Source organism: Procambarus clarkii, chromosome 14, assembly GCF_040958095.1.
Source record: "Procambarus clarkii isolate CNS0578487 chromosome 14, FALCON_Pclarkii_2.0, whole genome shotgun sequence".
Classification (NCBI taxonomy): domain Eukaryota; kingdom Metazoa; phylum Arthropoda; class Malacostraca; order Decapoda; family Cambaridae; genus Procambarus; species Procambarus clarkii.
The window spans coordinates 45,618,403-45,632,783 of record NC_091163.1 but is presented as its reverse complement, the minus strand read 5'-3'; positions in this window follow the sequence as shown (position 1 = coordinate 45,632,783).

Genomic DNA, 14,381 nt, shown 5'->3' with positions numbered 1-14,381 from the left:
TTGTGTGTGTGGTGGTTGTGTGTGTGGTGGTTGTGAGTGTGATGGTTGTGAGTGTGGTGGTTGTGAGTGTGGTGGTTGTGAGTGTGGTGGTTGTGAGTGTGGTGGTTGTGTGTGTGTGGTGGTTGTGTGTGTGGTGGTTGTGTGTGTGGTGGTTGTGTGTGTGGTGGTTGTGTGTGTGGTGGTTGTGTGTGTGGTGGTTGTGTGTGTGGTGGTTGTGTGTGTGGTGGTTGTGAGTGTGGTGGTTGTGTGTGTGTGGTGGTTGTGTGTGTGTGGTGGTTGTGTGTGTGTGGTGGTTGTGTGAGTGTGGTGGTTGTGTGTGTGGTGGTTGTGAGTGTGGTGGTTGTGAGTGTGGTGGTTGTGTGTGTGGTGGTTGTGAGTGTGGTGGTTGTGAGTGTGGTGGTTGTGAGTGTGGTGGTTGTGTGTGTGTGGTGGTTGTGTGTGTGTGGTGGTTGTGTGTGTGTGGTGGTTGTGTGTGTGTGGTGGTTGTGTGTGTGGTGGTTGTGAGTGTGGTGGTTGTGTGAGTGTGGTGGTTGTGTGTGTGGTGGTTGTGAGTGTGGTGGTTGTGAGTGTGGTGGTTGTGTGTGTGGTGGTTGTGTGTGTGTGGTGGTTGTGTGAGTGTGGTGGTTGTGTGTGTGGTGGTTGTGTGTGTGTGGTGGTTGTGTGTGTGTGGTGGTTGTGTGTGTGTGGTGGTTGTGTGTGTGTGGTGGTTGTGTGTGTGGTGGTTGTGTGTGTGGTGGTTGTGTGTGTGGTGGTTGTGGGTGTGGTGGTTGTGTGTGTGGTGGTTGTGTGTGTGTGGTGGTTGTGTGTGTGTGGTGGTTGTGAGTGTGGTGGTTGTGTGTGTGGTGGTTGTGAGTGTGGTGGTTGTGTGAGTGTGGTGGTTGTGTGTGTGGTGGTTGTGAGTGTGGTGGTTGTGAGTGTGGTGGTTGTGTGTGTGGTGGTTGTGTGTGTGTGGTGGTTGTGTGTGTGGTGGTTGTGAGTGTGGTGGTTGTGTGTGTGGTGGTTGTGTGTGTGTGGTGGTTGTGTGTGTGTGGTGGTTGTGAGTGTGGTGGTTGTGTGTGTGGTGGTTGTGTGTGGTGGTTGTGTGTGTGGTGGTTGTGAGTGTGGTGGTTGTGAGTGTGGTGGTTTTGTGTGTGGTGGTTGTGTGAGTGTGGTGGTTGTGTGTGTGGTGGTTGTGTGTGGTGGTTGTGTGTGTGTGGTGGTTGTGTGTGTGTGGTGGTTGTGTGTGTGTGGTGGTTGTGTGTTTGGTGGTTGTGTGTGTGGTGGTTGTGTGTGTGGTGGTGGTTGTGTGTGTGTGGTGGTTGTGAGTGTGGTGGTTGTGTGTGTGGTGGTTGTGTGAGTGTGGTGGTTGTGTGAGTGTGGTGGTTGTGTGTGTGGTGGTTGTGTGTGGTGGTTGTGTGTGTGTGGTGGTTGTTATGTGTGGTGGTTGTGTGTGTGTGGTGGTTGTGTGTGTGTGGTGGTTGTGTGTGTGTGGTGGTTGTGTGTGTGTGGTGGTTGTGTGTGTGGTGGTTGTGTGTGTGGTGGTTGTGTGTGGTGATTGTGAGTGTGGTGGTTGTGAGTGTGGTGGTTGTGTGTGGTGGTTGTGTGTGTGGTGGTTGTGTGTGTGGTGGTTGTGTGTGTGGTGGTTGTGAGTGTGGTGATTGTGTGTGTGTGGTGGTTGTGTGTGTGTGGTGGTTGTGTGAGTGTGGTGGTTGTGTGTGTGGTGGTTGTGTGTGGTGGTTGTGTGTGTGGTGGTGGTTGTGTGTGTGTGGTGGTTGTGTGTGTGTGTGTGTGTGGTGGTTGTGTGTGTGGTGGTTGTGAGTGTGGTGGTTGTGTGTGTGGTGGTTGTGTGTGTGGTGGTTGTGTGTGTGTGGTGGTTGTGAGTGTGGTGGTTGTGTGTGTGGTGGTTGTGAGTGTGGTTGAAGTAGAGGTTGTGGTGTGTGTACTCACCTAATTGTACTTCCGGGGCTTGAGCTCCGGCTCATTGTTCCCACCTCTCAGCTTTTAATCAACTGATGTACAGGTTACTGAGCCTATTGGGCACTGTCATATCTACATTATAAACTGTGGATGGAGTCAGCCTCCACCACATCACTTCCTAATGTATTCCATACACCAACTATTCTGATGATGAAAAATTCTTTCTAATGTCTCTGTGGCTCATTTGGGTACAATGTTTCCTCCTGTGTCCCCTTGTTTGAACACCACCCGTGTTAGGCTGTCTGTTGTTATTAATTCCTCTTAGAATTTTGTATGTTGTAATCATGTCTCCCCCAACTCTTCTGTCTTCCAACAACATGGGGGTTTAATTCATGTAGCCTTTGCTTGTAACTCATACCTCGTAGTACTGGAACTAGTCTGGTGGTACAGTATACCTTTGAACCTTCTCAAACTTCGACTTGTGCTTGACTAGGTATGGACTCCATGCTGGAGCTGCATACTTCAGGATTGGTATGACATATGTGGTATACAAGGTTTTAAACGATTCCTTACACAAATTTATAAAGGCAGTTCAGATATTAGACAGTCTTGCATATCGCACTGATGATAACCTTTTGATGTGGGCTTCAGGAGACAGGTTCGGTGTAACATCAACTCCCAGATCCTTCTCTCTGTCCGTTTCTTGGAGGATTTCATCTCCTATTTGTTACCGTGAGTCTGGCCTCCTGCTCCCTACACCTAGCTTCATTACTTTACATTTACTTGAGCTAAACTCTAGTAGCCATTTGTTGGACCATACTTCCAGTTTGTCCAGGTCATCTTGGAGCATTTTGCTGTCTTCCTCTGTCTTAATCCTGCTCATAATTGTCGCATCATCAGCAAACATTAAGAGGAATGAGTCTAATCCCTCTGGAAGATCCTTTACATATATGAGAAACAGGATAGGTTCAAAAAGTGATCCTTGTGGGACTCCACAGGTGACATCTCACCACTTTGACATCTCAGCCCTCACAGTGACTCGCTGTCTTCTGTTGCCTAGGTACTCCTTTATCCACTGGAGTACCTTCCCTGTCACTGCTGCTTGCTTCTCTAGTTGATGTGTTAGTCTCTTATGGGTAGTGTGATGTGCTGGTTATGGGAGTGGTGACTGATAATGGTGCTGACACTGTCCACAGGTGATAATGGTGCTGACACTGTCCACAGGTGATAATGGTGCTGACACTGTCCACAGGTGATAATGGGGCTGACACTGTCCAGGTGATAATGGGGCTGACACTGTCCACAGGTGATAATGGTGCTGACACTGTCCACAGGTGATAATGGTGCTGACACTGTCCACAGGTGATAATGGTGCTGACACTGTCCACAGGTGATAATGGGGCTGACACTGTCCACAGGTGATAATGGTGCTGACACTGACCACAGGTGATAATGGGTCTGACACTGTCCACAGGTGATAATGGTGCTGACACTGTCCACAGGTGATAATGGTGCTGACACTGTCCACAGGTGATAATGGTGCTGACACTGTCCACAGGTGATAATGGGGCTGACACTGTCCACAGGTGATAATGGTGCTGACACTGACCACAGGCGATAATGGGGCTGACACTGTCCACAGGTGATAATGGTGCTGACACTGTCCACAGGTGATAATGGTGCTGACACTGTCCACAGGTGATAATGGTGCTGACACTGTCCACAGGTGATAATGGGGCTGACACTGTCCACAGTGATAATGGTGCTGACACTGTCCACAGGTGATAATGGGGCTGACACTGTCCACAGGTGATAATGGTGCTGACACTGTCCACAGGTGATAATGGTGCTGACACTGTCCACAGGTGATAATGGTGCTGACACTGTCCACAGGTGATAATTGTGGTGACACTGTCCACAGGTGATAATGGGGCTGACACTGTCCACAGGTGATAATGGTGCTGACACTGTCCACAGGTGATAATGGTGCTGACACTGTCCACAGGTGATAATGGTGCTGACACTGTCCACAGGTGATAATGGTGCTGACACTGTCCACAGGTGATAATGGGGCTGACACTGTCCACAGGTGATAATGGTGCTGACACTGTCCACAGGTGATAATGGTGCTGACACTGTCCACAGGTGATAATGGGGCTGACACTGTCCACAGGTGATAATGGTGCTGACACTGTCCACAGGTGATAATGGTGCTGACACTGACCACAGGTGATAAGGGTGCTGACACTGTCCACAGGTGATAATGGTGCTGACACTGTCCACAGGTGATAATGGTGCTGACACTGTCCACAGGTGATAATGGGGCTGACACTGTCCACAGGTGATAATGGTGCTGACACTGTCCACAGGTGATAATGGTGGTGACACTGTCCACAGGTGATAATGGGGCTGACACTGTCCACAGGTGATAATGGTGCTGACACTGTCCACAGGTGATAATGGTGCTGACACTGTCCACAGGTGATAATGGTGCTGACACTGTCCACAGGTGATAATGGTGCTGACACTGTCCACAGGTGATAATGGGGCTGACACTTTCCACAGGTGATAATGGTGCTGACACTGTCCACAGGTGATAATGGTGCTGACACTGTCCACAGGTGATAATGGGGCTGACACTGTCCACAGGTGATAATGGTGCTGACACTGTCCACAGGTGATAATGGTGCTGACACTGACCACAGGTGATAAGGGTGCTGACACTGTCCACAGGTGATAATGGTGCTGACACTGTCCACAGGTGATAATGGTACTGACACTGTCCACAGGTGATAATGGTGCTGACACTGTCCACAGGTGATAATGGTGCTGACACTGTCCACAGGTGATAATGGTGCTGACACTGTCCACAGGTGATAATGGTGCTGACACTGTCCACAGGTGATAACGGTGCTGACACTGTCCACAGGTGATAATGGGGCTGACACTGACCACAGGTGATAACGGTGCTGGCACGGTCCACAGGTGATAATAGGGCTGACACTGTCCACAGGTGATAATGGTGCTGACACTGTCCACAGGTGATAATGGTGCTGACACTGTCCACAGGTGATAATGGGGCTGACACTCTCCACAGGTGATAATGGTGCTGACACTGTCCACAGGTGATAATGGTGCTGACACTGTCCACAGGTGATAATGGTGCTGACACTGTCCACAGGTGATAATGGTGGTGACACTGTCGACAGGTGATAATGGGGCTGACACTGTCCACAGGTGATAATGGTGCTGACACTGTCCACAGGTGATAATGGTGCTGATACTGTCCACAGGTGATAATGGTGCTGACACTGTCCACAGGTGATAATGGTGCTAACACTGTCCACAGGTGATAATGGGGCTGACACTGTCCACAGGTGATAATGGTGCTGACACTGTCCACAGGTGATAATGGTGCTGACACTGTCCACAGGTGATAATGGGGCTGACACTGTCCACAGGTGATAATGGTGCTGACACTGTCCACAGGTGATAATGGTGCTGACACTGACCACAGGTGATAAGGGTGCTGACACTGTCCACAGGTGATAATGGTGCTGACACTGTCCACAGGTGATAATGGTGCTGACACTGTCCACAGGTGATAATGGGGCTGACACTGTCCACAGGTGATAATGGTGCTGACACTGTCCACAGGTGATAATGGTGGTGACACTGTCCACAGGTGATAATGGGGCTGACACTGTCCACAGGTGATAATGGTGCTGACACTGTCCACAGGTGATAATGGTGCTGACACTGTCCACAGGTGATAATGGTGCTGACACTGTCCACAGGTGATAATGGTGCTGACACTGTCCACAGGTGATAATGGGGCTGACACTGTCCACAGGTGATAATGGTGCTGACACTGTCCACAGGTGATAATGGTGCTGACACTGTCCACAGGTGATAATGGGGCTGACACTGTCCACAGGTGATAATGGTGCTGACACTGTCCACAGGTGATAATGGTGCTGACACTGACCACAGGTGATAAGGGTGCTGACACTGTCCACAGGTGATAATGGTGCTGACACTGTCCACAGGTGATAATGGTACTGACACTGTCCACAGGTGATAATGGTGCTGACACTGTCCACAGGTGATAATGGTGCTGACACTGTCCACAGGTGATAATGGTGCTGACACTGTCCACAGGTGATAATGGTGCTGACACTGTCCACAGGTGATAACGGTGCTGACACTGTCCACAGGTGATAATGGGGCTGACACTGACCACAGGTGATAACGGTGCTGGCACGGTCCACAGGTGATAATAGGGCTGACACTGTCCACAGGTGATAATGGTGCTGACACTGTCCACAGGTGATAATTGAGCTGACACTGTCCACAGGTGATAATGGTGCTGACACTGACCACAGGTGATAATGGGGCTGACAATGTCCACAGGTGATAATGGGGCTGGCACTGACCACAGGTGATAAGGGGCTGACACTGTGCACATGTGACAACGGGGCTGACACTGTCCACAGGTGATAATGGTGCTGACACTGTCCACAGGTTATAATGGGGCTGACACTGTCCACAGGTCATAATCGGGCTGACACTGTCCACAGGTGATAATAGAGTCGACACTGATCACATGTAATAATGGGGCTGACACTGACCACAGGTGATAATGGGGTTGTCACTGACCACAGGTTTAATGGGGCTGTTACTGGCAACAGGTGATAATGGGCCTGACTCTCCACATGTGATAATGGGGCTGTCACTGCCCAAAGGTGATAATGGGGCTGACACTTTCCACAGGTGGTGGTTATGTGTGTGGTGGTTGTGTGTGTGGTGGTTGTGTGTGTGGTGGTTGTGTGTGTGGTGGTTGTGTGTGTGGTGGTTGTGTGTGTGTGGTGGTTGTGTGTGTGGTGGTTGTGTGTGTGGTGGTTGTGTGTGTGGTGGTTGTGAGTGTGGTGGTTGTGTGTGTGTGTGGTGGTTGTGAGTGTGGTGGTTGTGTGTGTGTGGTGGTTGTGTGTGTGTGGTGGTTGTGTGTGTGTGTGGTGGTTGTGTGTGTGGTGGTTGTGAGTGTGGTGGTTGTGTGTGTGTGGTGGTTGTGTGTGTGTGGTGGTTGTGAGTGTGGTGGTTGTGTGTGTGTGGTGGTTGTGTGTGTGTGGTGGTTGTGTGTGTGTGTGGTGGTTGTGTGTGTGGTGGTTGTGAGTGTGGTGGTTGTGTGTGTGTGGTGGTTGTGTGTGTGGTGGTTGTGTGTGTGTGTGGTGGTTGTGTGTGTGAGTGGTGGTTGTGTGTGTGGTGGTTGTGTTTGTGTGGTGGTTGTGTGTGTGTGGTGGTTGTGTGTGTGTAGTGGTTGTGTGTGTGTGGTGGTTGTGTGTGTGTGGTGGTTGTGTGTGTGTGTGTGGTGGGTGTGTGTGTGGTGGGTGTGTGTGTGGTGGTTGTGTGTGTGTGTGTGTGTGTGTGTGTGTACTCACCTAGTTGTTTTTGCGGGGGTTGAGCTCTGGCTCTTTGGTCCCGCCTCTCAACCGTCAATCAACAGGTGTACAGATTCCTGAGCCTATCGGGCTCTGTCATATCTACACTTGAAACTGTGTATGGAGTCAGCCTCCACCACATCACCCCCTAATGCATTCCATTTGTCAACCACTCTGACACTAAAAAAGTTCTTTCTAATATCTCTGTGGCTCATTTGGGCACTCAGTTTCCACCTGTGTCCCCTTGTGCGTGTTCCCCTTGTGTTAAATAGACTGTCTTTATCTACCCTATCAATCCCCTTCAGAATCTTGAATGTGGTGATCATGTCCCCCCTAACTCTTCTGTCTTCCAGCGAAGTGAGGTTTAATTCCCGTAGTCTCTCCTCGTAGCTCATACCTCTCAGCTCGGGTACTAGTCTGGTGGCAAACCTTTGAACCTTTTCCAGTTTAGTCTTATCCTTGACTAGATATGGACTCCATGCTGGGGCTGCATACACACACACACACATGTGTGTGTGTGTGGTGGTTGTGTGTGTGTGTGTGTGGTGGTTGTGTGTGTGTGTGTGTGGTGGTTGTGTGTGTGTGTGTGTGTGTGTGTGGTGGTTGTGTGTGTGTGTGTGGTGGTTGTGTGTGTGTGTGTGTGTGGCGGTTGTGTGTGTGTGGTGGTTGTGTGTGTGTGGTGGTTGTGTGTGTGGTGGTTGTGTGTGGTGGTTGTGTGTGTGGTGGTTGTGAGTGTGGTGGTTGTGTGTGTGGTGGTTGTGAGTGTGTGGTGGTTGTGTGTGTGTGTGGTGGTTGTGTGTGTGTGTGGTGGTTATGAGTGTGGTGGTTGTGTGTGTGGTGGTTGTGTGTGTGGTGGTTGTGTGTGTGGTTGTTGTGTGTGTGTGTGGTGGTTGTGTGTGTGTGTGGTGGTTGTGAGTGTGATGGTTGTGTGTGTGGTTGTTGTGTGTGTGTGGTGGTTGTGTGTGTGTGGTGGTTGTGTGTGTGTGGTGGTTGTGGGTGTGGTGTTTGTGTGTGTGGTGGTTGTGAGTGTGGTGGTTTTGTGTGTGGTGGTTGTGTGGGTGTGGTGGTTGTGGGTGTGGTGGTTGTGTGTGTGGTGGTTGTGAGTGTGGTGGTTGTGAGTGTGGTGGTTGTGAGTGTGTGGTGGTTGTGGGTGTGGTGGTTGTGTGTGTGGTGGTTGTGAGTGTGGTGGTTGTGTGTGTGGTGGTGGTGTGTGTGTGGTGGTTGTGTGTGTGTGGTGGTTGTGTGTGTGTGTGGTGGTTGTGAGTGTGGTGGTTGTGTGTGGTGGTTGTGTGTGTGTGGTGGTTGTGTGTGTGGTGGTTGTGTGTGTGTGGTGGTTGTGAGTGTGGTGGTTGTGAGTGTGGTGGTTGTGTGTGTGGTGGTTGTGGGTGTGGTGGTTGTGAGTGTGGTGGTTGTGTGTGTGGTGGTTGTGTGTGTGGTGGTTGTGAGTGTAGTGGTTGTGTGTGTGGTGGTTGTGTGTGTGTGGTGGTTGTGGGTGTGGTGGTTGTGTGTGTGGTGGTTGTGTGTGTGGTGATTGTGTGTGTGGTGGTTGTGTGTGTGATGGTTGTGGGTGTGGTGGTTGTGAGTGTGGTGGTTGTGTGTGTGTGGTGGTTGTGTGTGTGTGGTTGTTGTGTGTGTGTGGTGGTTGTGTGTGTGTGGTGGTTGTGTGTGTGGTGGTTGTGTGTGTGTGGTGGTTGTGAGTGTGGTGGTTGTGTGTGTGGTGGTTGTGAGTGTGGTGGTTGTGGGTGTGGTGGTTGTGTGTGTGGTGGTTGTGTGTGTGGTGGTTGTGTGTGTGGTGGTTGTGTGTGTGTGTGGTGGTTGTGTGTGTGTGGTGGTTGTGTGTGTGTGTTGGTTGTGTGTGTGTGTGGTGGTTGTGTGTGAGTGTGGTGGTTGTGTGTGTGGTGGTTGTGTGTGTGGTGGTTGTGAGTGTGGTGGTTGTATGTGTGTGGTGGTTGTGTGTGTGGTGGTTGTGAGTGTGGTGGTTGTGGGTGTGGTGGTTGTGTGTGTGGTGGTTGTGAGTGTGGTGGTTGTGAGTGTGGTGGTTGTGTGTGGTGGTTGTGAGTGTGGTGGTTGTGTGTGTGTGGTGGTTGTGTGTGTGTGGTGGTTGTGAGTGTGGTAGTTGTGGGTGTGGTGGTTGTGAGTGGTGGTTGTGAGTGTGGTGGTTGTGAGTGTGGTGGTTGTGGGTGTGGTGGTTGTGGGTGTGGTGGTTGTGAGTGTGGTGGTTGTGAGTGTGGTGGTTGTGAGTGTGGTAGTTGTGGGTGTGGTGGTTGTGAGTGTGGTGGTTGTGTGTGTGGTGGTTGTGTGTGTGGTGGTTGTGAGTGTGGTGGTTGTGTGTGTGGTGGTTGTGTGTGTGGTGGTTGTGAGTGTGGTGGTTGTGCGTGTGTGGTGGTTGTGTGTGTGGTGGTTGTGAGTGTGGTGGTTGTGAGTGTGGTGGTTGTGTGTGTGGTGGTTGTGTGTGTGGTGGTTGTGAGTGTGGTGGTTGTGTGTGTGGTGGTTGTGTGTGTGTGGTGGTTGTGTGTGTGGTGGTTGTGAGTGTGGTGGTTGTGTGTGTGTGGTGGTTGTGTGTGTGTGGTGGTTGTGTGTGTGGTGGTTGTGAGTGTGGTGGTTGTGTGTGTGTGGTGGTTGTGTGTGTGTGGTGGTTGTGTGTGTGTGTGGTGGTTGTGTGTGTGGTGGTTGTGTGTGTGTGGTGGTTGTGTGTGTGTGTGGTGGTTGTGTGTGTGTGTGGTGGTTGTGTGTGAGTGTGGTGGTTGTGTGTGAGGTGGTTGTGTGTGTGGTGGTTGTGTGTGTGTGGTGGTTGTGTGTGTGGTGGTTGTGTGTGTGGTGGTTGTGTGTGTGGTGGTTGTGTGTGTGGTGGTTGTGTGTGTGGTGGTTGTGTGTGTGGTGGTTGTGTGTGTGGTGGTTGTGTGTGTGTGGTGGTTGTGTGTGTGTGGTGGTTGTGTGTGTGTGGTGGTTGTGTGTGTGGTGGTTGTGTGTGTGTGGTGGTTGTGTGTGTGGTGGTTGTGTGTGTGGTGGTTGTGTGTGTGGTGGTTGTGTGTGTGGTGGTTGTGAGTGTGGTGGTTGTGTGTGTGGTGGTTGTGTGTGTGGTGGTTGTGTGTGTGGTGGTTGTGTGTGTGGTGGTTGTGAGTGTGATGGTTGTGTGTGTGGTGGTTGTGTGGTGGTTGTGAGTGTGGTGTTTGTGTGTGTGGTGGTTGTGTGTGTGGTGGTTGTGTGTGTGGTGGTTGTGTGTGTGGTGGTTGTGTGTGTGGTGGTTGTGTGTGTGTGGTGGTTGTGTGTGTGGTGGTTGTGTGTGTGTGGTGGTTGTGTGTGTGGTGGTTGTGAGTGTGGTGGTAGTGTGTGTGTGGTGGTTGTGAGTGTGGTGGTTGTGTGTGTGGTGGTTGTGAGTGTGGTGGTTGTGTGTGTGGTGGTTGTGGGTGTGGTGGCTGTGGGTGTGGTGGTTGTGTGTTTGGTGGTTGTGAGTGTGGTGGTTGTGAGTGTGGTGGTTGTGAGTGTGGTGGTTGTGAGTGTGGTGGTTGTGTGTGTGTGGTGGTTGTGTGTGTGGTGGTTGTGAGTGTGGTGGTTGTGTGTGTGTGGTGGTTGTGTGTGTGGTGGTTGTGAGAGTGGTGGTTGTGTGTGTGTGGTGGTTGTGAGTGTGGTGGTTGTGTGTGTGTGGTGGTTGTGAGTGTGGTGGTAGTGTGTGTGTGGTGGTTGTGTGTGTGGTGGTTGTGTGTGTGGTGGTTGTGTGTGTGGTGTGTGTGGTGGTTGTGGGTGTGGTGGTTGTGTGTGTGGTGGTTGTGGGTGTGGTGGTTGTGGGTGTGGTGGTTGTGGGTGTGGTGGTTGTGTGTGTGGTGGTTGTGTGTGTGGTGGTTGTGTGTGTGGTGGTTGTGTGTGTGGTGGTTGTGTGTGTGGTGGTTGTGGGTGTGGTGGTTGTGTGTGTGGTGGTTGTGGGTGTGGTGGTTGTGGGTGTGGTGGTTGTGAGTGTGGTGGTTGTGTGTGTGGTGGTTGTGTGTGTGGTGGTTGTGTGTGTGGTGGTTGTGTGTTTGGTGGTTGTGGGTGTGGTGGTTGTGGTGGTTGTGGGTGTGGTGGTTGTGTGTTTGGTGGTTGTGAGTGTGGTGGTTGTGAGTGTGGTGGTTGTGAGTGTGGTGGTTGTGTGTGTGTGGTGGTTGTGTGTGTGGTGGTTGTGAGTGTGGTGGTTGTGTGTGTGTGGTGGTTGTGAGTGTGGTGGTTGTGTGTGTGTGGTGGTTGTGAGTGTGGTGGTTGTGTGTGTGTGGTGGTTGTGAGTGTGGTGGTAGTGTGTGTGTGGTGGTTGTGTGTGTGCTGGTTGTGAGTGTGTGGTGGTTGTGAGTGTGGTGGTTGTGTGTGTGTGGTGGTTGTGAGTGTGGTGGTTGTGTGTGGTGGTTGTGAGTGTGGGGGTTGTGAGTGTGGTGGTTGTGTGTGGTGGTTGTGTGTGTGGTGGTTGTGTGTGTGGTGGTTGTGTGTGTGGTGGTTGTGAGTGTGGTGGTTGTGTGGGTGTGGTGGTTGTGTGTGTGGTGGTTGTGAGTGTGGTGGTTGTGAGTGTGGTGGTTGTGTGTGGTGGTTGTGAGTGTGGGGGTTGTGAGTGTGGTGGTTGTGAGTGTGGTGGTTGTGTGTGTGGTGGTTGTGAGTGTGGTGGTTGTGTGTGTGGTTGTGTGTGTGGTGGTTGTGTGGGTGTGGTGGTTGTGTGAGTGTGGTGGTTGTGAGTGTGGTGGTTGTGAGTGTGGTGGTTGTGTGTGTGGTGGTTGTGAGTGTGATGGTTGTGTGTGTGGTGGTTGTGTGTGTGGTGGTTGTGTGTGTGGTGGTTGTGTGTGTGGTGGTTGTGAGTGTGGTGGTTGTGTGTGTGGTGGTTGTGTGTGTGGTGGTTGTGTGTGTGGTGGTTGTGTGTGTGGTGGTTGTGTGTGTGGTGGTTGTGTGTGTGTGGTGGTTGTGTGTGTGGTGGTTGTGAGTGTGGTGGTTGTGTGTGTGGTGGTTGTGTGTGTGGTGGTTGTGAGTGTGGTGGTTGTGAGTGTGGTGGTTGTGTGTGTGGTGGTTGTGAGTGTGGTGGTTGTGAGTGTGGTAGTTGTGGGTGTGGTGGTTGTGAGTGTGGTGGTTGTGAGTGTGGTAGTTGTGGGTGTGGTGGTTGTGAGTGTGGTGGTTGTGTGTGTGGTGGTTGTGAGTGTGGTGGTTGTGAGTGTGGTGGTTGTGTGTGTGGTGGTTGTGAGTGTGGTTGTGTGTGTGTGTGGTGGTTGTGGGTGTGGTGGTTGTGAGTGTGGTTGTGTGTGTGTGTGGTGGTTGTGAGTGTGGTGGTTGTGTGTGTGGTGGTTGTGGGTGTGGTGGTTGTGTGTGTGGTGGTTGTGAGTGTGGTGGTTGTGAGTGTGGTTGAAGTAGAGGTTGTGTGTGTGGTGGTTGTGTGTGTGGTGGTTGTGTGTGTGGTGGTTGTGGGTGTGGTGGTTGTGTGTGTGGTGGTTGTGAGTGTGGTGGTTGTGTGTGTGGTGGTTGTGTGTGTGGTGGTTGTGAGTGTGGTGGTTGTGAGTGTGGTTGAAGTAGAGGTTGTGTGTGTGGTGGTTGTGTGTGTGGTGGTTGTGTGTGTGGTGGTTGTGAGTGTGGTGGTTGTGAGTGTGGTTGAAGTAGAGGTTGTGTGTGTGGTGGTTGTGAGTGTGGTGGTTGTGTGTGTGTGGTGGTTGTGTGTGTGGTGGTTGTGAGTGTGGTGGTTGTGTGTGTGTGGTGGTTGTGTGTGTGGTGGTTGTGAGTGTGGTTGAAGTAGAGGTTGTGGTGTGTGTACTCACCTAATTGTACTTCCAGGGCTTGAGCTCCGGCTCATTGTTCCCACCTCTCAGATTTTAATCAACTGATGTACAGGTTCCTGAGCCTATTGGGCACTGTCATATCTACATTATAAACTGTGGATGGAGTCAGCCTCCACCACATCACTTCCTAATGTATTCCATACACCAACTATTCTGATGATGAAAAATTCTTTCTAATGTCTCTGTGGGTCATTTGGGTACAATGTTTCCTCCTGTGTCCCCTTGTTTGAACACCACCCGTGTTAGGCTGTCTGTCGTTATTAATTCCTCTTAGAATTTTGTATGTTGTAATCATGTCTCCTCCAACTCTTCTGTCTTCCAACAACATGGGGGTTTAATTCATGTAGCCTTTGCTTGTAACTCATACCTCGTAGTACTGGAACTAGTCTGGTGGTACAGTATACCTTTGAACCTTCTCAAACTTCGACTTGTGCTTGACTAGGTATGGACTCCATGCTGGAGCTGCATACTCCAGGATTGGTATGACATATGTGGTATACAAGGTTTTAAACGATTCCTTACACAAATTTATAAAGGCAGTTCAGATATTAGACAGTCTTGCATATGCCACTGATGATAACCTTTTGATGTGGGCTTCAGGAGACAGGTTCGGTGTAACATCATCTCCCAGATCCTTCTCTCTGTCCGTTTCATGGAGGATTTCATCTCCTATTTGTTACCGTGAGTCTGGCCTCCTGCTCCCTACACCTAGCTTCATTACTTTACATTTACTTGAGCTAAACTCTAGTAGCCATTTGTTGGACCATACTTCCAGTTTGTCCAGGTCATCTTGGAGCATTTTGCTGTCTTCCTCTGTCTTAATCCTGCTCATAATTGTCGCATCATCAGCAAACATTAAGAGGAATGAGTCTAATCCCTCTGGAAGATCCTTTACATATATGAGAAACAGGATAGGTTCAAAAAGTGATCCTTGTGGGACTCCACAGGTGACATCTCACCACTTTGACATCTCAGCCCTCACAGTGACTCGCTGTCTTCTGTTGCCTAGGTACTCCTTTATCCACTGGAGTACCTTCCCTGTCACTGCTGCTTGCTTCTCTAGTTTGTGTGTTAGTCTCTTATGGGTAGTGTGATGTGCTGGTTGTGGGAGTGGTGACTGATAATGGTGCTGACACTGTCCACAGGTGATAATGGTGCTGGCACTGTCCACAGGTGATAATGGTGCTGACTGTGGGAACCGACCTGTGAGATTTATATTTATTTAATTTATATGAATTTATATTTACGTTAATTTATATACTTCGATAGCAAT